Genomic DNA, 24,814 nt, shown 5'->3' with positions numbered 1-24,814 from the left:
TATAAGTAATAATTATATATATATATACATATATATATATATATATATTGTTCTGCTATAAAATAAATCCTTCGTTTTATATATTTTATATATAAAATATTGATACACTTAACATTTCATAAATTATATCTACCAGAACAAATAATTCTATTTTTTATCTTAATTTATGCAAATAAATCCGACGTTTATAGCCCGTGGGTTATAAATTTGTATGAGAATTCATATTATGGTGGCTTGTTCTGAATGAATAATTCAATTTGCAGAATTATTAGAAGAATTTCGTTGCAAAATAAATTTCTTTTATTAAGAGTTGACATAGTGATAATTAATGTCAATTTTCGTATAAATCTATCAATTAGATGAATTGCAAATATTAATCATTTTTGTTATCCTTATATATGGTATGGTGGCAATTTCAGTCCATTAGTCAAGAAAATGCTCACGAGGTACTTAGTTATTCAGTGTATTCTGTAAGGGAGACTAGACAGTTTTATATAATGCCTATACGCGATACTTTCACCTCTCAGTGAAATATGATTAACCCCACGAAAACTTCTACAGTATCAAAACTCAGATGAAGTGAATATGTAATATAGCGATTAATAATGTCAATGAAATAAATAAATAAAATAAATAAAAAAACAAAAAACACGCAATAACAAATATTCTTTTAAGGCATTACTCGTATTTAAATATAACATTTTCTTATACAATATAATTTCAAAATTCTGCAAACTGAAACATAGAAGCACACGCAATATTATACCTAATCCTGTGACTTAAATGTCTGTCTCATAGGGAATTATTGTCATTTCACAATAACGAAAATTAAATTTCTATTTTTAGTCACACCATACCATTAGAAATTCCAAAATGGAATTAATTTAACGAAACGCCTTTTCTACGATGCCAGAAGGGAGCAAGTCAAACATTGACATAAAAATAGAATTGAAATTGTCGTGAAAATAGAATAGAATTCAAAATCACCGGTGTAAATTGAACCCACATCACTCCACAAAACAGGACGAGCGGGTGTCATATCCATTGAACTCCATAGTTCATTGGATATGTCACTTGTCCTAATTCAATAGGAACATTGTAAAAGTGTCGTATTTGTACTACAGAAGGTCTGAATGGCCGTTTATCAACTCTTGTTTACTATATACAGTGCTTTTAGAGTACTATAGATAACTGGCAAAAACGAAACTCTTATTATCTAACTATATATTTGAGCCCGCTATTATTGTATATGTTTAACATATTTTTATGTTAATTGATTGGAACAAAACGAACAGTAAAGAGTTAAATTAACCTTACTAACTCTATTGTAAAGTAGCCTACTTGGCCTAGTAACATAAAGTAGTGATAAACGTATACAATTGGTAAATCTCAAAAAGTACTCAACTTATTTCAAAAATTGTTGCACCTAGCTAAATGTGTTTAACAAAGCTATTTGTTAAAGCTGCTAAGCTTTATCGCTTAAAGCAATCTCTTACAGACAATTTGATATATATATTAATACTTACTAGATGTCACCGGTGATTTAGCACCAAATTAACTCCTCTTTTCTCTAAAAAGATATTTCATGTTCGACCTCATAATACCTTCTTCACATCAATTTTATTCAGATCCTTTTAGCCGTTTAGTCATGTTAAGGTAACAAATAGACATACATTTTCGCATTTACAGAATCAATATAGATATGGCCGGAACTATCTTAAATAAAGGACACTACTCGACACTAGTAAAGCTATAAGTCATTTTGAAACAGACACTTGGGTACGGTTCGTCCTCCGAAATATTTCCGTTAATATTATATATGGCGCACATGTGGAAAGAGCTGACATTTAACAATCTCAATGTGCCTATTTGTCATTTTCGTATCACTATACCCATGACCGTTGCTGTGAATTTTTATTCTACACTTATGTTATATATAATTTGGAAGGAGGAGGTATTGTTAGTAGTTGTTATAGGAAATTGTTGCCATTGTTATTGTTATTTCTTGTTCATTCGCCATGATGAGCTGGCTGAGCTGATTATACGACATGGAAAACACTAGTCTAGAAAATAGAATCATCTTCGAAATCAGTTCACTTAAGAAAACGTTAACACAAAAAAAAATCTAATTGCGAACCTCCTTCCTTTTATGAAAGGCGGTTCAACCATTGCTGGCCTTTAAAACTTCACCAGACGAAATGTTTGTTGTTAATAGATAAACTTAAAATATATCTGACATATGTAAAAAATCTTAACTTAAACTAAACTTATCAGCGAATAACATAGGCTGTATTTCACACGGTAGAACAGCGAGATAGTCATTTATTATTTGACCTTTAAAAATATTAGTCACCATTTGTTTCTATTACTTTCTATAAATACCTACAGGAGAACTACAAAATTAATACATTCATTTTGATGTGATAATAGACACCGGAGTCACATGCTCGCTATGTCATAATAGGTAGTTCCATTCCAACACAAAGTGCATATTAAATGTATGCAAATCCGGGACCCGTCTGTGAATCTGGCTTTTGAGCTCTCTGACGCTTCAGTATAAACTTGTTAAGTTGTACTTCTAATCTAATTTTAGAGATTTTCGAGGAAACATGTTTTATGTATGAATGTGGTAAACAAAAAATAATATTATCAAAATTCTCTCCTACCTAATAACCTAAACCTAAGCAAAATTTTAGACTAGGCTCACATTATTAGGTTTACTCTGAACGAACCGTGTCGACAACGGCGTTCAATGTGTGCATTTCATAAGCGGTCTAAACGAACCAACACGCCAATGATACTGGTTAAGTTTTACAGCAAGTATTTTATTTTCATATATTTTTCCATTTTTTTTAGATGTTCTTCAATGTACAATGGACACTCACATATTATTACTACTAAGTGATCCGCGAAACTTCGTATGCATCACTCACACTTACTTGAATATTATAAAATTTTGCCCAATTTACAAAAAGGTTTTTTTAAACTCTATATTTTATTCTGATGTATAAGCTATATTCCTTCCTAACAACCGTATTCACAACATACTTTCATGTTTACAATATTAATAAGAAAGGTTAGCCTCATTTATTTATCAGGATTGATAAATCGGACCGATACAGCAGGTACCAAATCGTAAGGTGTGTGTACATTTTAAGGCTGTTCAAATTGAAAGTGTTAGGTAAATACAGTACATTATGTCGAAACATATGTTATATGACCGCCAGGTGGAACTGTGTAAGCAATATTATTCTATTTCTTAATTAGTTACGAAATCGTCATAGTTGAGATAAGATATGTAATAATATCTCATGTAGAGATGGAACGTAGATTAATTAAGCACGTTGTAACCGTGATATAAGAAATAAGTGTTATTACATTATTACCTCGATGATCTAGCTGTCTAGCTGTTTAACGCCTTTACTTTACAGTTGTAGCAGGTTCATTTCTCCGCACAATATAAACATTCATAGGTAAATTATTTCTGTATCAATGTGAAGGTTTTATAATATATCAATATTAATATTATAAACTTCAGTGTGCATTTGTCTATTGGTTACCATTTTACGAGTAAACGGTTGATGTTAATGAAATTTGGCGATAAAACAGATTGTCTCAAAAGGACGGAGATAGGAGCATACGCAAAATTGTAAAAAGTCCAGACCTGATGATTGCCTGATATATTGATTACTCACAAAATAACCAATTTTTAGTATTTCATAACCGAGGTACAGTGTAAAAAATTGTCTAGATAAACTTTATTTGTAAGCTGTATTTCGGTTGAAAGTAAGCTGTATTGCGATATAATAGAAACAAGATATATTATGATATAATCCTGTCCCGGTGGTCTAGCGGTTTAGCACACTTTTCTTCTGATAATCGCGGGTTCAATTCCTCGCACGGTACAAACATTTATATTCCTGAGTATGATTGTATTGGTCTGAATATTTAAAAAAAAACTGTTTTATTTCTATCAATTGTGTAGTACCCATAACGAAAGCTCTACTTAGCTTGGGACAAGATGGCACTGTGTGAATTGTCCTGGATAATTATTATATCGATATATATCCTTGCTTATATAACAATCTCTATTTTTATTAATACTAAACACCTTTTTATCTGTTTTGTATTCAATCTACGTTGTATAACAACGTGTCCCGGGATTCGAGCAATATTAACCGTAATAAATTCAAAAAGAATTCAATTTAACGCTTACTCCACAACAATGGCTTCAAACAAGACTGATGGAGATTCGTCTCGGTTGTTGCAGCTATAAAAAGTAGCTTGTTAGCAACGGAAGTGTCTGTATATCTGTATGTACGGGGGTGAGTCTACTATGCTTATTTATATACACACATTATGTTTAATGCATAGATAATAGAGTAATAAAATTATTTAGAGATTTGTTAGCAAAAGTGGACTTATCCTGGTGTCATTCATAAACATATAAAATCACCTACCACTTTCATTAAAAGATGAAGAAATTATAAATAAATTATAGATCTCAAGAGATTGTTTTTTATTCCTTAATTTTTTAATAATTACGTGAATTAGTTATTATTGAATTTTTATATATACAATTTTAAAATGATAATCTCTGCTTTGAATTTAACTACCTACCAACTGCTTACTATAAATTGTGTAATACAAATATTAAATAAATATTCCAGGCAACCCAAAACAGTAGCATAGGTGGTATAGAGTGGGTCATATTAATAACATTCATAAGTATCTAAATATAAATAAACATCCGATTTATTTTTTTAATGGAGTAAACAAGTTGACATGCAAGGATGCAAGAATGCAAGGAATTGATGGTTGTTACCTTATGGTAAGTAACAACCATCAATTCCTTGTACACGAACAGCACTACGGATATCACGTCATCATTTAAAGCCCGTGATACTCATGCATTGCTAATTCAGAGGACTAATTATGCCTGTCATCCTGTAATTTCACTGTCTAATCGCACCAACAGCTTATAAAGTAAGCTTGGCAGCTAATATCAAATGTTAATGACAAACAAACAGAAATCACAACACTCCATCGTAGAGTGCAGTGGCCGTGGGCGGCCATGACTCATCTGTCAAGTGCATACGGGTGCGCGCGCGCCGATGACGCCAGATTTAGATCCAGATAACATCGGATCGGTTTGTTTATATTTAAATACGGACGATCTTCAATGCAGGAACCAAATAAACATAAATATTAAGTAGAGGAAAACATTATTAATAATAATAATGTCAGGACTAGTCACACAGTGCTATCTAGACCTAAGTAGCTAAGCTAGAACTAAATAGAACTAAGCTAGCTAAAGCTTGTGTTATAGGTACTATACATTTTTTTTTCGTAAATACATTCATATTATACATAGAAAGTACCCAGACCTATACAAACAATCATATTCATAAATACAAATGTTTGTGCCGTGCGAGGAATCGAACCCACGCCTATCGGAAATAAGGCGGTGTGCTAAAGCACCGCTAGACCACCGAGGTCTTTAATATTAATATTATTTTACTGAAAAAACTTGAATTAATTAATGCTATTATATCTATTTCATTTACGTAACCTTATCATCGGCTTGTTCGCCATTCAAGCAAACAAGTTAATTGGAAGTTATTACCCTGGCCTACACACATATACAAGGACAGGGCATCGGATATCGTGTCATGTGTGACGCCCGTAGTACTAGTTAACATTACCATTCCGTAATTTCACTGCCTTATCTCAACTGACACCTGTCTTACAAAGTAAAGACAAAGTACAAATGCAGACTTTATAGGGAAATCTATCTCGGTCTAAATAGCTTGTAACATGAATTATTTCAAATGTATTTTAACAGAGATCGAAAAACGAAAATTAAACATTAAAAAAAGTTGTTATTTTACGAGACGTGAAAGCGAATCTTTGAAATGTAGGCGAAACTTTTGTTTGATAGGTCTATCGTTGACCGTTTCGTAAACAATTCCGTGGAACTCATCGTTCTGAGCCTCAATCTTTCAAACAAAAACCGAACAACGTGAAAAAGTATTTCGAGAATTTTGAATTTCGAACGTCGACAGAATAAATTGGAGGGAAACCGACAAGCCATCTGTAAAATATTGTACTTGTTCCGCCCAAGTTTGGCGGGAAAGAAATTATTATTTTAGATGAGCAGTGGGAGCGATATATCTAAATATGGGCTCACCAACGCGATGATCGTATTTCGGGTTTTCGCATGACGAAGTCGCGAAAAAGACTTGTACATTCATTCAACGTGTAACAATAACAAATGGAAGTATTAGTCACAATATAGTAAAATTGATTTCGTATGAAACACACAATTGACTATTTGGATATTGTCGCTTTTCTAAGAAATTTGGATATTGCTAGTTATATTTTTCGTCATAAATATGTAATACATTTATTACGTGAAACAGAATAATATCAATACAGCCATAGGAGCCAGACGTTTAGACGATTCTTTTCTTAAAATATATATAGTATCATCAAAATGTGTTTTTTTTTAAGTGGAATACCAAACAAGCTGATGGTAAGCTGTAAACTTTGCCTATAATTTACCCACATGAACAGCATTACCGACGCTATCATGTAACACCGTGATAATAGTCATGCTTTATAATACCAGTAGACTAAGATGTTATGTTTAATACTATGTCATTTCACGGCCTAATCACAATCTGTTCCATTCAACAAAGTTATCGCCTTCTAATAGCTACCGTCCTTCCAATTGAAAACTATAATTATATTTTTTCAAACTAGGTTCAAAATAAATATTGTATAATGACGGAATTAAGGAAATTTAACGCTTCAATCATCTCCTGACCTTCGGCCATGAACACTTAACTCTTTTATTAAGTTAATAGGCTTACTAAACAAATTAAACTGTAATTTAGGAAGCCGAGCCTTACTGGGCAACAACTTCGATGGAAGGATTCGCCGTAAGCTCCTAAGAGGATTTCATGATAAATTGAGGTTAATGTATGCGTTTTTAGACCGTAATATAAGTTTTATAATCCCCTTCCAAGTAGGCATTCACTGAAATAACATGTTAAGTTTAACAGAGGCTTGGATTTAAATGTGATTTAAAATCACATTTAAATGTTGCGAATCTAATTCTAATATTAGGTAAAGCTGATGAGTTTGTTAATATTTAATCAATAAGAGTTTAGGGCAAAAGTGCTCAGGGTCGATCACCAATGCGATGGACTGACCTTATCATTATCATCGGCAAGCAGTCCATTGTACAATGTTCTCGTAAAGCCAAAAAACGTACCAGATGGACACAAATTGAGAGAAGCTCGATCATTCAAGGAGAACAATGAAGAGAACCCACTAAAACCCATCATAAAAGCCACAACCACTCTGTCGAGAGTATACGACTAAAGAAGAATAATGAATAATACTGTCATAAAAAATGTAAATATGCAAAAAATACTCTAAATCACCAAATCACCTTTTCATATTTTTTTTTAATAAATAATAAATAGCATACAATAATAAATAATTTATAATATATATAGTACACGTAAGTATATAAAGAAGAGAATTTCCTTGCAAAAAAGAAAAATTATTAACGTTTAAGTTTCATACGTATCTTAGATATCCTTTACTACAGTGTCAGTTATTAAGGGAAATTTATCGTCAGGCTGTGGGAAATTGAGAAGTTAAAGTCGAACAATCGATACGCGAGATTAAATTAACGGATAAGAACTTGTAACCTTACCAAGAAAGAAGCTTATCGAACGCGGAAAAGGTTACTGTTAGTGAAAAGTTACTGGTCCTATAGGCTTTTACTTAACGTGTGTTTCCTCCTTTATAGTATATATATGTATAGTACATTTTACTTAGCGAAACCACACTAAGTGAAATGAATGCTGCTTTATGCACCTCAATTCCGACTAAGTTTTACTTAAGACAAAACTTTGCACTTCATTAGTGAAGACTACTTTTTAGTTGCAACCTACTACGAAAAGGTAGGATAAATTCGACGGTGTTATAAGTATGTTTTGCTATATATCTTAACGAAATTAATTTATCAACATGGCTTGCTCTCTTAATGCTCTCATAAGCTAATTACGTCACGTTTGTTTTAGTAGAAATATTACAGGTAATATACCTATATAATAATATCTTTATACACACATATATATATATATATATAAAGATATTATTACATAAGCATATTACCTGTAATATTAATTAATGTGTATCGACATATAGGCTAAATAAAAGTTAGAGAAATATCGGCCTAAGCGACGAATTTGTATTTTTTTCTAATAAATTTTAAATATGCTATCCACTATTGTTCATTTATTTCTTAATTAGCTACTCGCCCTAGCTTCAAGAGGGTGTACATGTACTATACATATAAATCTTCCTCTTGAATCACTCTATCTACTGCTAAAACTGCAATAAAATACGTGTGTGTAGTTTAAAAGATCTAAGTGAACAGACAGTGGAAGCGATTTCATTTTATACTATGTAAAGATAAAAATAAAACAATAGATGGTGTTGTACAAATGCTTCATTTATTTTTGTCGTTTCATTATATACTATATATAGGATGCGTCTATAAATGTATAATCGGATGTATTAATATTCACGACCGTAATTTCTGATGGTGTAATCATACATTGTGGACCCATTGACTTGGCAATATTTCACTAAGGCTTTTTGAATTCAACTTGTCTGGGGACGAATCTACTACTGCCCCTCAGATAATTTGATTAATTATGGGTGTTTCTATCAAAAATTTAAAATCCACAAAGCGTCGAGTCTTTCAATAGACACACCTGTATGGATAACGTTAATTCTACTATAACTACTACATAATCTGAAGATAACTTAAACATGTTTCAGTGAAAGTAAATGCATCAATAATTCGTTTTCTCGTTAAAACTATGCGTTAATTAATTACAATTTCATGTTCAATTATAACACGATCTAGTGTGGACTTGGCATGTGCGTTAAAAGATGTTAAAAAAATTATAGTTTTTACTAGTGTGATTGATAATCTTAAGAGCATTCCGTAGAAAATATGCATTTAATAGGTTTTCACTAATGTTCAATACAAGTAAATAAATTGCATAAATTATCTATGGTAATTCAATGACAGATAGAAATGTGAAATATGACAAAAAAAAAGACATTTTCGAAAAAAATATGCTGTATTGCATATATACCTATAATTTTCTACATTAGTTAATTATGATTATTGTTTGACTTGAAAGCTGATGTTTCTCGCATGGTCTCATATACATTTGATCAACGTCTGAGCACTAGTTTCATTAATTACACTTCATAATGCGACTGAAGTTTTTCTCTGGTATTTGTTTTCCAATTTGCACATTATATATATATGAACAATTATACCCACCGTTTACCTATTTCTGCATATATCCAATTTGTATGCATTGTTTTTTTTTTATAATAGAAGCGCAAATCATATCCTTTACCGCCGATAGCGTAATAAAATTGACTAGTGTAAAATAACTTAATTATGACAACTTTAACGTTGAGTCTATAATTTCATAATTTAAAAATGCGAAAAACGTAGTTTCATTATATGCACTCTAAAATGAACCTAACTACTTATAGCAATATGAGCTTCTTGTCTGTTATATAGAACATACTGTAGTCTGGGACGACAATGTGTTGTCACCTCCCAAGATATGGAATTGGATACTATCAAGAAAAGCTGACAAGACATGACGTGCGAATGTGATTATAGGAGAAATGTAGTAACACAATATTAAATTAATATTACTCACGCGTTATGTAATCAAGTTGATGTATAAGTGCCATATGTATACACTATACCTATATAAAACATAAGGAGGACTCCATTAACGTAAGACAATTGAAAACAATAATTATTTTGTCTATGTGCAAGCTAATAATAGAAACGGTAAAAATTAAAATTTTGTGTTTTAGTCCAATCAGTTCTGTCTGAAACTAGCATAGTCCTCAGGAACAGCAAAACTACTACATTGTATTTTATGATAAAAAACATTTATGTAAATATTAATGCCTCAAGGTGTCAAGCTCGCAATATGCATCTATATATGTGTATTTGTACAGTAACGTTTTAATAAATAAATAAATGTATTTCTATAAGTAGTTTAGTACCCACAACATAAGCTCTACTTATATTGGGACTAGATGCCGGTATGAATTGTCTAAAGCAATATGCTTAGCAGCTGAAATACACAATTTGGCGAGACATCACGCAGATTTTGCTCATCCTACCACGTACCGATTATATGAGAACGGTGGATATGGAGTGTAAATGATAGTATTGGATACTACTAATATTGTAGTATATGAAGATTAAACCCTAAAATGAAGGCGGATACAATAATTGCCCGTTGTGGTGTAAAACGAGGCGGGTGTCCCCTGACCGCAGCCGTCTATAAATTGCGTAAACCCATCACGTCAGGTTTTAAGTAACTAGGATAAAGCGGTGCGGTGTACGATAAACAGCCGGTTACTGACCTGAATTCAAATCACAGGGTTAAGTATAAGTACCTATATTGTTATAATACAAGGTATACATTATAAAATATTTTAGTAAAGAAACTCTTTGATAATAAAATACCTAATTTTGCAGCGGAATACTGCATCGATATCCAGCATTCTCTCTATAACACAATTGTAATTATGAAAATTTGAGGTGACTACCGCTTGTAAGAGGTTATTAATAACAGAAGCAAGCGGTCCCATTGCTAACAATGTATCTGAACTTCATCTTCCCAGGAAACCATGTAAATTCCTTGTGCCTCGATGGGTTAACTGACATGACTTCATATTCGTCTTATCATTCTATTAGTGCCCAGCCAGAAAGGATACCTTACGATGCATTATATCATATTAATCTAATAAAAGAAAACCACCTGATAGATACTGAAAACATTGTCTAAAGTAATATTGTTTGTGTACATACATATACACATATGTATATAGGTTACGGTTACCACTTTCCATTAGGTGGACCGTCAGCTTGTTCGTATAAAAAATAAAGGCTTTTATTTGGGCATTTAGCAAGCGAAGCGTAAAAACGCAGCAAAAGCGAACAAAAAATAAAACCGTAACAAAATTATTAATTTGATAACAATATCAATAGAAGAGAATTGCTGAGTAAAACATCACCGGGAAATTGAATGACCTGATGATGCAACAGTCATTATCACGGTGGCAGTATTGTTTTGAATGACCAATCTTAACAGATCCCCAACAATAGGCAACCTCGTTCTAATATGGGATCATAATGTGTTGGACAGTTATGCACCTGACCCAGTACAGCTTGAACCGTCATACCTCCCACGATGAACTAACTTTTGTTTATGGCGTGGACACATTTTAGAGATCTTCTTAATTGGACAGTGTTCTCCGTTGTTTGTCGCTCTTGGCCTCTTTCGCAGCAATATGGTAAACAGTTTTTGATCAAGATTATGTACTGTTTCATCCCATTGTGTTTATGATGAACTCATCCACGTTTTTGTACAATTGTTTTTTTAATGACTTGTACGAGTGTTTATGTGTAGCTATGTTGGTAGTACGTACAGGGACGATGTAGTATGAGATGTTGCGTAATCTATCCTTACCTTAAAAAACGTTTCAACAAGGTTTGAGAACAGCTACAATAACTGCAGTGTGCAATTAGTGGTTTACTACCCCGACTTAGAGGACCATGAGTTTGAATCAGGCTGACCCTAAAAAATATAGGTATATGAATTTCACTTTTGGACCAATTCTTCACTGCTAAAACATAAATATCTTGCAAAATATAGGCATGTAAGTTCAATGTCGACCTTTTACAATGTCTCTGACTACCCCATCTGGGATAACAGTTGTAATAGTATGTTTATTTAATCGACTAGATATCGATGTAAAATATAATATGCAAAATGATCCAGTTACGGTTACAACGATAATATGCGAAATGTAATTTGATAATAATCAATGACTAAAATATGAAAACCAATAGATCGTATAATTTATACAATCATTTCTATGGTTACATAGAAATGATTGTATAAATTATACGATGATGTAATGATTAGAATAAAATAATGATAAATGGCGAAATGAAATAAATAATTTGACAATACAAAAAAAGGAGCGATTCTATCGTGATAACATTGGAGTGGACGCTATCAATTACAAACAATCACTTACAATTAGCAAACAGTCACATTGTGTAATATTTTCATGTATTTAGTGAAATCGCAGGCACCAACTAGGTAATAACAATAATAGACACTATGTCCACACAGATACACAAAACACAGTATTAGAAAGTGTATTACAAAACATATTGCTATTTCAGCAATCTCTTATAGCCAAGCTGATACAATTCAAATTCACTCAAGGTACTTTAAATATACATATATTAATAATAAGAGTTCACGTGATACAAACTGAAGAAAAAAATTAAGTTTTCACAAAATTTGTCTTTAAATATGAGTTAATTTACGCTGTAGAAATATGAGAAAAACCCCAGATGGTATAAAATTATTCTTCATGAGTTTCAATACGCCACGAATAAATGTATTCATTAGTATTTTATAAAATTATAAATGACGTCATATACATGTACTTATTTATTGTTGTTGATCCATTATCATTATTAGATAGCGATTTTCCAAATATAAATGCTTAAATCATTGGCTTCAGCATTCTTCATAAAATTGTAAAAATGTGATAAAAATATAATGTATAGTCTAGGGGACAGGGAGGAATATTAAAATCTAATTCATTTCTATTTTCCATTTGTAAACAACTAAAACATTTTTAATAATCTCATGCCACCCCTCAATGTTTCATGAATAAATCATGCACGAGATATTTCCATTCAACGCCAATTTTTTTTTCAAGTTCATTGACTCGTTCAGTTGTAGTTTCCAATTGAATACATTATATATGAATCGTAATAGAACGCGAAGTATGTTTACATTTATCTACGAACATACGGGTTAATATATGTACCGTAAATTTTTCCGCTTGGATTTTTTTCCCGCATGTCAGCTGTTCACCGGAGACTTCATTTGCGGGACAATGATTGACCTAGATAAAAATTAACCTTCAAGCAACTTGTTTTGTAAGATGTATTTCGGTAGAAGGGTGAGATAAGGCGATGCAATTACAGAATAAGACATATAAATAAAACAAAATTGTATGTTTATTATTGTTAACTGTGAAAACACATTTTTGTACTGTTATTAAGTAGGACTAAGATATGGTGCTTCACCATATCTTTCTTCTGAAATAAAGACGCATGTGAGGTACTGAGGATATTCGAGGTACGGACATCACATCATGACATAACGTCCGTGGTATTCATGTATATAGGCGACCGCTATCACCTATCATCAGGCAGGCCGTTAACTTGTTTGTCAATCCATTACATAAAAGATAAATTTTACACTAATTCACGCCAGCGGTGTAACCTGCAATGCAGGTAGTACAAATGAAAGTGTGAAACGATTACATTTTTCCTATTATATGTTAAATGACTTTCAAAATAAGTTAAGAGCAAATTGTCAGAAATTGGCGAGTCAGGTCATCAGTCGAGTTTACTAGGTCAAGAAACAGTCATGTCACGGTGCGGGTACGATGACTGCGAAAGGCATTCTCGACCCACACAAAGTGACAATGACCGACTTCTACCATCCTTTTCTCCTTTGAGATTAATAGCACGATTACAACCGAAGCTCTCCTTGAGGAAATACACTGACCTTAGCACTTTAGCTATTGGGAACTCGCGTTTCGATTATAATAATAATATCTCAGAATAATTCACACAGCTCCATCTAGTCCTAAACTAAGCAGAGCTTGGGTCCGTAACAAGAGCTCTGCTTAGCTGGAACTGGATGTGATATGATAGTGTTAAGGGTACTACAGATATATATGCATATTTTTTAATACATACATAACATACATAGAAAAACTCAGACCAATACAGTCATACTCATGAATACAAGAGTTTGTACGAGGAATGCGAGGAACCGTACCCGCAACCAACGGGAGTAAAGCGGTACGCTAGACCACGGAGGACGTCAAAGTGTGGTTGAGAACGCAAGAAATTAACACTCAATAAACTAAATTCATTCTTCATTTTTGACTGTTGGGAGAGGTCACAGGATGCTATCGGTGTATTCTGTGACCTCTCAAAAGCATTTGATTGCGTTGATCATGAAACACTCTTACTCAAATTAGAATATTACGGTATTAGATATGAAGCACTATGCATGATGAAATCCTATCTAAATAATAGAATGCAAGTTGTTGAAATAAATGGTGTAAAGTCTGAGGGAACTAGTATTAAAATGGGTGTTCCTCAGGGCTCTATTCTAGGTCCTTTCTTATTTTTAGTTTACATAAACGATCTTCCTTATATGGTAGAAAAGATAGCTGACATAGTTCTGTTTGCTGATGATACTTCATTAGTATTCAAAGTCAATCGACATATTGATGATATGGACGAAGTAAACGGTTCTCTCTCTTATGTTTTAAAATGGTTTACGGCAAATAATATGCTACTAAATGCAAATAAAACTAAATGTATCAAATTTACTCTCCCCAATGTAAGGCCGGTAGATTCAAAAATCGTATTGGACAATAAATCTATTAATTTTGTTGACGATACTGTATTTCTAGGTATCACATTAGATTCCAAGTTGCAATGGGGTGCTCATATTACTAAATTGGCGAGTCGACTTAGTTCTGCCGCTTACGCGCTAAGAAGAATTAGACAATTAACAGACGTGGCAACGGCTAAACTTGTCTATTTTAGCTATTTCCATAGCATTATGTCGTATGGTATTTTGTTATGGGGCAAAGCAGCTGATATAAATACAATATTTACTTTACAAAAGAGGGCCATTCGCTCCATTTATGGTATGGGTTCCAGGGAGTCATTGCGAGAGTGTTTTAAGGAATCAAATATCCTCACCGTTGCTTCTCAATACATTTATGAAAATATCATCTATGCCAGAAGGAATATAGACAGTTTCAAAAGAGTTAGTGATTGCACTAATAAAAGCTTACGTAACAATAACAAACTGATTTTACCTAAATGTCGTTTGGCTAAAGTTAGTAATTCGTTTTATGGCAATTGCGTAAGGTTTTACAATAAAATACCAGAGTCTGTTATAAATCTGCCAGAAAAAAGATTTAAATGTCAAATAAAACAGTTCCTTTGCAAAAAAGCTTACTATAAAATTGAAGAATTCGTTAACGATAATAATGTTTTTATAGAAAAACTTTAAATCTATAGCACTGACAATATTATCTGATTACATTAATAATGAGTGCGTAGCGACTTCTATGTTGATTATCGCATGCCTCTTACTTGTTATACTGTAATTATTTATATAAAAAAAAATATCTATTAAAAAGAGCAACACACAAGTTTCTTGCTCATTCTTCTTGTGATGAATCTGCATTCCGAATGAGTGGTAGAATCAAAATATGACTATTCAAAAGTGCTTGTAATGAGTTTATTTGAATAAAGATTATTTCTATTTCTATTTCTATTTCTATTTAAATTTAGAGAGATTTAATTACTAACGATATGATCTACAATAAAATATTTAACTAAGTCTTATAATAATCCCCCGTCCCATTGCACGCTCTATTACAATAGCCTCAGGGTTTCCAAACCCCAGTGGTGCCCTAAGCTAAAGTGATATCCGTCATGCAGGAATTGGCATTTAACCCCTTCTTCCGAAAGTGCCCTCTGAGCTCTTCAATCTCATGGTAACGACCAGCTGCGGCCAACAGCATTTGAATACAAAAGTACAACACAATAAGCGATTTAAACTTAGCTATTTTGTATTGCAATGTCATATCAATAAATATAAAAAATAATGTCGAAATTGTATCCGTAATACCGTCTATATTTCACCAATAATTCGCATTGTAACATGGCACATTGGGAAATACTTTTCCTTATACTGTATTTCTTTCATAAAATAAAGTTAAACTGAGCAAGGTAAAGAGATTAAAGAAAAAAACATTTACTTGCTATGTTTCTTTAATCTTATTCCCTTGAAAGCAGTCAACTGTCCATCGAATAGATAACAAAAACACTCGGTAATCTGTCGTTGGTTGTATAAATATAGCGAAGACTGATTATATCAAGATTCTCTGGAGGAGCACTTTATAAATTACAATGCTTTCCAAATTTAACAATATTGTATTTTTATTTTTCGTTATTGAACTAGTTAAGCCCGCGACTTCGTACCCGTATAAGTTTTTGTTGTAAACCAATTGGAGTAAAACAAACTCAATATTTTTAATGAAGCTTCATTAATTTTATTTAAATGCCATTTCATTTAATTTCGCTTTAATATTATATGCTGTTGCAAACTGCGCATTTTTATATAATACCATTCAAAATTAATACAAATATAAACACATATATAAATGGAACAAGGTTCTTCCTTATCTTCCAGATGATGATGCTTTTTGTATTAATTTTGATTTTGATTTTCGTCTACTTTTTGTCTTGGTATTATAGAATTGTGATAATTGTTACCAAAGTCAGTATGTACCAAATTTATCCATAGCTTGATTCATCTTAGATTCCACTAATTTATCTCCCATAGAAAGAATAGACGTTTAGATTAGCGCGTATTTACGCGCTGATAAACCGATAAATATTCTAACTTCTATTCTAATTCTTGTTATATTTCTATTAATCATATGTACATTCTTCATCTTTTATGTACAGACAGCGCTCAGCTATATTTTTATTATATACTAGCTGTACCAGCGACTTCGTCCGCGTGGAACTTAACTTAATTTTTCTAAATTAAAATAAATTTTCTAAACTAAAAATAGCCTAAGTTACTCCTTATTACATCAGCTACCTGCCAATAAAAGTCTCGTCAAAATCGGTCCAGCCATTTCAGAGATTAGCCGGAACAAACAGACCGACAGACAGACAGACAGACAGACAAAAATTGTAATTGTAAATATGCATGCAGTAAAAAACGGTTATTTCAATATTACAAACAGATACCCCAATTTTATTTATATGTATAGATAATAATAAATTTAAATACAAAAATGTGGTGAATTGAAAATGGTTCCCAGTGGAATTTGTTTTGTTGGTTACAAATTAATTGGATTGTTATAACGTTGATCCTCTTTCCATACCTGAATAATAGGTAAAGAGTCGGCTTCATTTATATTTAATAGCCGACTTCAAAAATGGAGATTATGAATTCGGTTGTATTTATGTTTGTTACCCCGGAACTCTCTCATTTATATACTAACTAGCTACTCGCCCAGGCTTCGCACGGGTGTACATGTATTATACATATAAACATTCCTCTTGAATCACTCTATATATTTAAAAAAAACCGCTACAAAATCCGTTCCGTAGGTTTAAAGATTTAAGCATACATAGGGACGGACATACAGCGACAACGACTTTGTTTTATAGTATGTAATGATTTGGGATAATTTCTTTACTTATTTGTAAAAAATATTGTCCGTTTGGACTAATAAAAAATATATTACACATACTTGTATGCTTTCCAAGATGCTTGTTGACTGTAGCTTTAGATCCGTTCGTGAATTGTATGCTCTACTGCCCCATTTTAACAATACCAACGTGCGAATATGTAATGTTTATGATATCCAAATTGGAAAGATGAGGTCAGCCATGTAACTAAAATCATCCTATATCTAGACCAGTTTTTCATTGCGGTTTCGCCCACATGGATTTTAATTTAAACATAAACTGTTTTGTGTATATTATATCAATAAGACGGGTTAACAAGATGATAGGATAGTGCTAACTGTTAATCAGTAAACTATTCTCTAGGTTACTGATTAACAGGGTTGAAGACATTATGAAGGATGCCATGAACAAAGGAAACTATACTGTATTGGCCACATTTTTACCCTATTACATAACTATGCGCAGTTTGGTTAGGTCGCCAGTTTTTTATGTACCTAGAACGGCAAGAGCTGACGCCCCGTACCTTAAGGTAAGTGGTAACCATTGTAGCATCGCTTATATCGGACAGCATCACAGACATGACGTCATCACAAGATCCAGCTACAATTTCAGAGTACCAAGACGCCATATTACCGTACTTGCACTTTTCAACCAAAATAATATTTAACAATCTGATGGGCCTCTGAAATAGGTGACACACACGGATGACTTTGCACAAAATCTAATTCGATCTAAATCGATCCTTGTTTATAATTTTGAATCGCAATTCAACTATTAGACTCGCTCTTTTCATACTTCATTTAATGGATCAGACCATGGGTTTAATTACGTAGTGACGTTGCAAACCATTCTCATTACAAACAATTTAAAATTATGTAGATAATTATAGTTTTGCGATTTATTATATATACTATCTACCCGCCCAAATTTCACACGGGTGTACATGTAATTTATATATAAACCTTCCTCTTGAATTACTCTATCTATTGCTGAAAACTACATTAAAATACTTTGTGTTATTTAAAAGATATAAGCGAATAGACAGCGACGGGCATTGTTTTATACTATGTAAAGATATTACTGATGTATCAGAGTTTCAGTTAAATTATCATTAAAAATTGTTAACAATTATTTTACATAACTAACTGCCATATGGGAATGAAATAAGATTTTATATGTATAGTTGTCAACCAAAAGTTATGTCTTAGACACAGTGTATATGGTATGATAGCTTATTGGTATCTTCATTTTAGGCAATCTACTCAGTCAATTGACGTAGCATGTTACATTTTAGGCACTGTCACAACCCCATAGGTAATGCGACGTAATACCGTAAGCTATACAAAATACATTGACCATCAACCGAGGGGAGTGTGTGACATCACCAGCCCAGATGTGTAGACACCATTGTCTGGTTTAACGGCTCCGATGCATGTGTGCCGGGGCTTATAGCCGCAGACCGAGAAAAAAATAAGAACCGGGTAGGGCGTTGCCCCGAGAACGTAAGGAACTGTGATAGCGACCTTTCGATGCCTTTGATGCTTATTTGGGTGAACTGAATCTTCTGAATATATCGTTTTTTTTTTTAATTTCATTATGTCACCAACAAAGTTTACACCGACACAATTACATTATATATAACATTAAAATATATTTAATATATTAAGCGCAACCTTACGACATTTATATCACAAATTTGTGCTTACAATTAACAAGACATTATACTTTAAAAAAATACTATACCAACTAGAACTGATAATATTACTGAGTTTTAATTTAGATAACGAGTATTATAGTAGAGTAATATGTCAATTCATCATTCAGTTTATATGAATACATAAATATTGAGTGTGTAATGGTTTCCATTGTCATTGTCGCATGCCTAATCCTTGTTAATGTATATTTACTTAGAACGAGGTTAATTTAAAAGAGCAACACAAAGTTTTTTGCTCTTTCTTCTTGTGATAAGTCTGTGTTCCGGAGTAGTGGTGGAATTAAAAAATGAGACCTTTTTTTTTCCACCTCTACTCCGGAACACAGACTTAAAAGTGTTGATATGTATTAATTTATTTCAATAAAGATTATATCCATTCTATTCATCTGTGATCCTAAATAGTAAACAATAAAATTTGTTTTTCAAGTAACTAATAACAGCTAATCAGTTTTGACCACACGAGTTTTAAAAGTCCTATGGTTTAACTACTACATAAGTAGATACAAATAAACGCATTGGTTGACTAATTTTTATTTTTAGTTTTATTAGTCAGGACACCTGCTTGCTTCGAGGTGTCTAGTGGAATATCGAACAGGTGTGTCTTTTTAGCATAATTAACATTAGGTATACTTTAGCTACACTAACTGTACAGTTGGCTTCAAATATTAAGCGACGCATAAGTTACATGTCAGTTTCAACGTTTTAATTTCAAAACTAATGAATTTACTTTTACGCCCCAAATTTAATCGATTTATTAAAAAAAGGATTCATTCTGCCGGCTTATTTAAAATAGAAATGTGTCTCTTTGAATGGTTAACACATAAGGGTTATTAATATTCTGACAGCGTACTTTATTCAATTTGTGTGTCCTATGATAATTTTATGCCATCGATTTATTTGAAGCTGACTGTACCACTGTCTGGAGGAGGACGTAATTTCAGAAAGGTGCAAAACTACGTAACTAATTAGCAATAAATATTATCACATGTGATCTAACTATCACTGTTTTGCACGAATTGTGTGGTTTCATCCATACTTTTATAAACGCGAAATTATGTGAAGATGAATGTTTGTTATTCTTTTACGAAAAAACTACTGGACGGATTCGAATAAAATTTGGTACACAGATAGATCTTATTCTATATTAATACACAGGACTTTTCAACTATATTATTGCGGACAGGACATTAAACACAACTAAATTTATGGATTCTTTTGTTTCATTTGCAAAGACCATAATAACAACTTATTGTTTTTATAGGTAATTCTAAGTGACCACACCTCGCCTAATGATAAACGGGCATTGTGCATCAAATATGAGAAAAGATAATATTAGATAATAGAACTGTAAACAGTCAACACCCTTCAGAAGAATATGTATGAGAAAATCACACCCTCGAAAGGGTATTAAAACAAACACACATCTGTCGACAAGTAAATAAAGAATTTGGGTCTGTACTATTATGAATGATGATCTAACAAAGTTATGATAGCATGACAGCAAGATACATTATAGAGGGGTTCTGTACTAATTATTCGTCTCACAAACAAACATATCCAAAAAAATATGAATTATACAGTTCACTAGTAGTTATTCGTGTAACAGTAATACCACCATCAATATCTATGCGTAACATACTACGCTTGTTATGGGATAGGCAGAGAGTACTTGATCAGGTACATAAACGTACTATAAACCATGAATACAACAAACTAAAAGAAAATACCTGCGCGTAAATAATTTTCCCACGTCCTTGCTTCGTGAAAATTTCAGGTAACCCTTTTTTTCAGTGGCTGCACTATATTATACACATAATGTTTTCCCATTATCTTGTCTGCTATTAGAGAATAGAATAGAAAATTATTTATTCAAATAAACTTATATTTAAGCACTTTTGAATAGAGATAAATATAACCTATGTCCTTGATTACGTTACACGTTAAATTCCATTATATTCATTTGCTGTTATTCGTAAAAAGGTACCAACAGACAGATCAAATTATCATTTTTAATATCAGTAATTCACTTATCGCCATCTAGTCCCACGCTAAATTATGGTATGACAACTAATATTCACACACCTAGACACATTTTCTTGTACGTAAATACATACATATTATACATAGAAAACACCCAGACCGATACAAACTATTATACTCATGAATACAAATGTTTTTACCGTGCGAGGAATCGAAGCTGCGACCATCGGATGTAAGGCAGTGTGCTAAACCGCTAAACCATCGTACCCGTTATAAGCATTACTGTCATGGTACAATAAGTGTTAGCCTCCCCGAATAATCTCTACAACTGCTATCCATTCTGCGGTGCTCGCATACAACGCCTTCCAGCGATCTTGACCAGACAGTCGGTCCACCTTGCTGGAGGCCCGTTCATAGATATACAGTAGGATAAAAGATATTTTGAAGATTAATGCATATGTTTAAGATTAGATAAACCATGACAAAAATATGTCAATATTATTATGATAAACACTTAACCCCAAAATGATATTACATATTGCAGTAGCAATTGATACGATAAAAGAATGAACGGAAACTTGATAAACTGATAGTGTTGACACGTCATGCTATCATATAAGGTGTCATCCTAGACATCTGTGATAATTTAGTACAGAGATACGGATAGTCATCTACAACAACCTCAACTATTTCTATTGTCTATAAACTTCTTTCACAGGTCTAATACTAGATTGTAGAATAACACGGTGGTCTAGCGGTTTAGCACACCGCTTTACTTCCGATGGTCGCGGTTTTGATTCCTCGCTTGGAGCAAACATTTGTATTCATGAGTATAATTATTTGTATCGGTATTTGTGTTTTCTAATATTAAGTACGTCTGTATTTACAAAAAAAATATCTACTTAAGTATTTATATCAGTTGTCTAGTACCCATAACAAAAGCTCTGCTTATCATGGACTAGATGGCGCTGTGTTAATAGTCCAGTGTTCTTTATTATTTATTAACATGTACCAATAATATTACCAGGTATGCTGACATGATACCTTATAATTTTGTAGTTCCTAGGAATGGGAATGGATATTTTACGTGGGTAGTATTATGTTACAACCATGTTACAGTTGCTGTAACACATTTTGTATAGTAAAGAACCATGTCTTGATTAAAAAAAATCATATAACAAAAACATAGAATAAACATTTTATATGTTAGCAGGATAATATACACTGAATTTATTTATTTATTTATTATGTCTTCAGTATTCATAGTGTTTTTAAAATTAGTATTAGTAATTATAAAACTAAATATATGAAATAATTTAAATTTTTATTAATAAATATCTAATCAAAAATATTGTATTTGGGTATAGATAATATTAGATAATATTTGAAATTTTGAATCCAAATTTGCATTCAAACATCCATGGACAAATTTGATGTCAAACAAATTATATTTTTTGTTACTATATGCTTGTAATAAAGAATAGTGTATATTATGTAAATTTACATATATTATATAGAAATGGTTTTATTGAATTACAAATAGAAAACATACAGAGAACCTAGTATAAGTTTTCTGTATTTAGCCAACTAACTAAAGAGATGCTCGAATATAGTCATGAATCATATAAGTAATAATGTTGCATAAAAGTTGCATTGTATGATTTAATGAAAAACAACCACATTATAAGTTGCATAAGTTTGTGATGTAAACTTGAAAGAATATATTTTCTTTTGTTAATTAAACTATGTAACTTTATTAAGGATAACATGTGAGTCATTAACACTGATATTTTTCTGTTAATTAATTTTGGCAACATATTAAACAGATATTTTGCAATAGGAGTAACATTCAGTACGACTTGGTTTTGAAACAATCTTAAGTGATTATGTTTTATAGTAATGAGGTTGCGAAATTGGATTTATTTTTTGTTGAATGTTAATTTTTATTCATTTTGAATTTTTTTAACATTATGTCTTCAGAAAGTAGGGAATTGTTTCTGTATAATCTGATGTGTGTAAATTCCATTCCTGACCTTGTAATACCCATAAAGAAATTTTTATAAAAACTAAAAAAATAGAGTGTGTTGCTTTGATATAAATACACAACAAAAAACATATTATCCAGTTAATCTTTGTTATTTATAGTTAACATTTCCATGTATATATTTACAAAAACAATGTATTTAAGTATCTGGATCAATAGTCCAGTACCTATATCACAAGCTCTACTTAGCTTGGGGCTAGATAGTACTATGTGTATTGTACAGAATTATTATTATACTTAATTAACATTTAAAGAGAAAATTAATATATTTATACGTCAAATTAATGATGTAATTATGAATAACATTGAAAAGACTTACAAAACTACAGGATTTAATTTAGCTTAATCAATTAATAAATACCCATAAAATGTATGCCCACATTGTATGAGTACTTATAATCCACCTCCTTTTTAAAATTGTAGAAGTTAATCTTCTATTTTTTTGAAGTACCTACCTAGTTATTAAATAAACAATAATTGATACTCTGAATAATTATTACATCCACATAACAATACTAATATTAAGGGATGATGTTAGAATACCATTCCCATCTATTGTTTTGACTTGCTGTTTGATCCATGTTTGATTTTTTTTCAATTCATTAAAAAGACCGTTAATATTTTTTTCATTATGAATTATTTCTGTATCAAATTAGATGAATAATGAATAGATTACATTTAGAAAGCGTTGAAGGCATTTCCAGATGATATTTAGCTGAATAATTGCACTGTTTATGTTTACGAAAATAAGATAAACATTAAAAAAATATTGGTTTAACTTGAAATTATGTGTGTACATGACAATTATTAAATAATAAGGCAGTAAACAGCGGTAATTAGATGTGTGGGAAATACGAACAACGGTAATTCATTATTTATAGGATCGTTTTGCTAGATATTGAGGCTAGACAACTAAAAACATTCATTTTATCAATTAAAAATAATTTAAACAAGTATTATTTTGTACAAAAAGAGCCCTTTGAAGACTAAAAGGGGGTAAATATCGATCATACACTCACCACAACATGATAAGCCGGCGAACTTGAAGTAATCGCGGCGATCTTAGCTTCAAGACACGATTCAACACAAAAACGGTCACTAAAAATCACAAACAAACACTTCACTGCATTTACCGGCTTCTAAGCTTAATATTTCATACAATATTCAGTCACAATTGAAGTAAATATAACACAACACAGCAGTTTCACGACAAATCCAGTTGGTAAAGTGACATTACATTCACAGTATTTTGCTTGGAACACGACAACAGACTGACAACATCGCGACAGAACAGTGGCTGGTTCATATCGACTTCAACATTGCTTTTATTATAAACCAACTAAATTTAGTACCACGTTTCATTGTAAAGTCTTCCGCTTATTAAATGAACATTCTCATGAGCCGGGTTATATTAGCGCCATCTATTAGCATTGTTCAAAGCATATAGTTGCAGTTAGCGACATCTATTAGAAAATTAGGAAATGATTTGGAAGTTTTGTAGCACATGATGCATTCTGCCGCCCGTTTATTAGTTCCTACTGTTTCCACGTTGCTTATTTATGATTTGTCCGTTCAATACAGATGGCGTTAATTATTT

General features: G+C 32.0%; 1 protein-coding gene across 3 annotated transcripts in view; it reads right to left on the bottom strand.

Moving 5' to 3' along the window:
• Positions 1-24,494, bottom strand: part of LOC131851368 (IQ motif and SEC7 domain-containing protein 2) — a 212,462-nt gene extending 187,968 nt beyond the window's left edge. For all 3 annotated transcript variants that reach the window (XM_059201863.1, XM_059201891.1, XM_059201869.1), the window contains exon 1: positions 24,237-24,494. The gene's annotated coding sequence lies outside the window, so the exon portion shown is untranslated. The remainder of the gene's footprint in view (positions 1-24,236) is intronic.
• Between the last annotated feature and the right edge of the window lie 320 nt (positions 24,495-24,814).

The sequence above is a fragment of the Achroia grisella genome, unplaced genomic scaffold (genome assembly GCF_030625045.1).
Source record: "Achroia grisella isolate CSIRO2021 unplaced genomic scaffold, CSIRO_AGI_Agris_v1 utg1174, whole genome shotgun sequence".
In the NCBI taxonomy this organism is placed as follows: Eukaryota; Metazoa; Arthropoda; class Insecta; order Lepidoptera; family Pyralidae; genus Achroia; species Achroia grisella.
The sequence above is the reverse complement of the archived record's forward strand: the minus strand, read 5'-3'. Positions and strand labels throughout refer to the sequence as shown.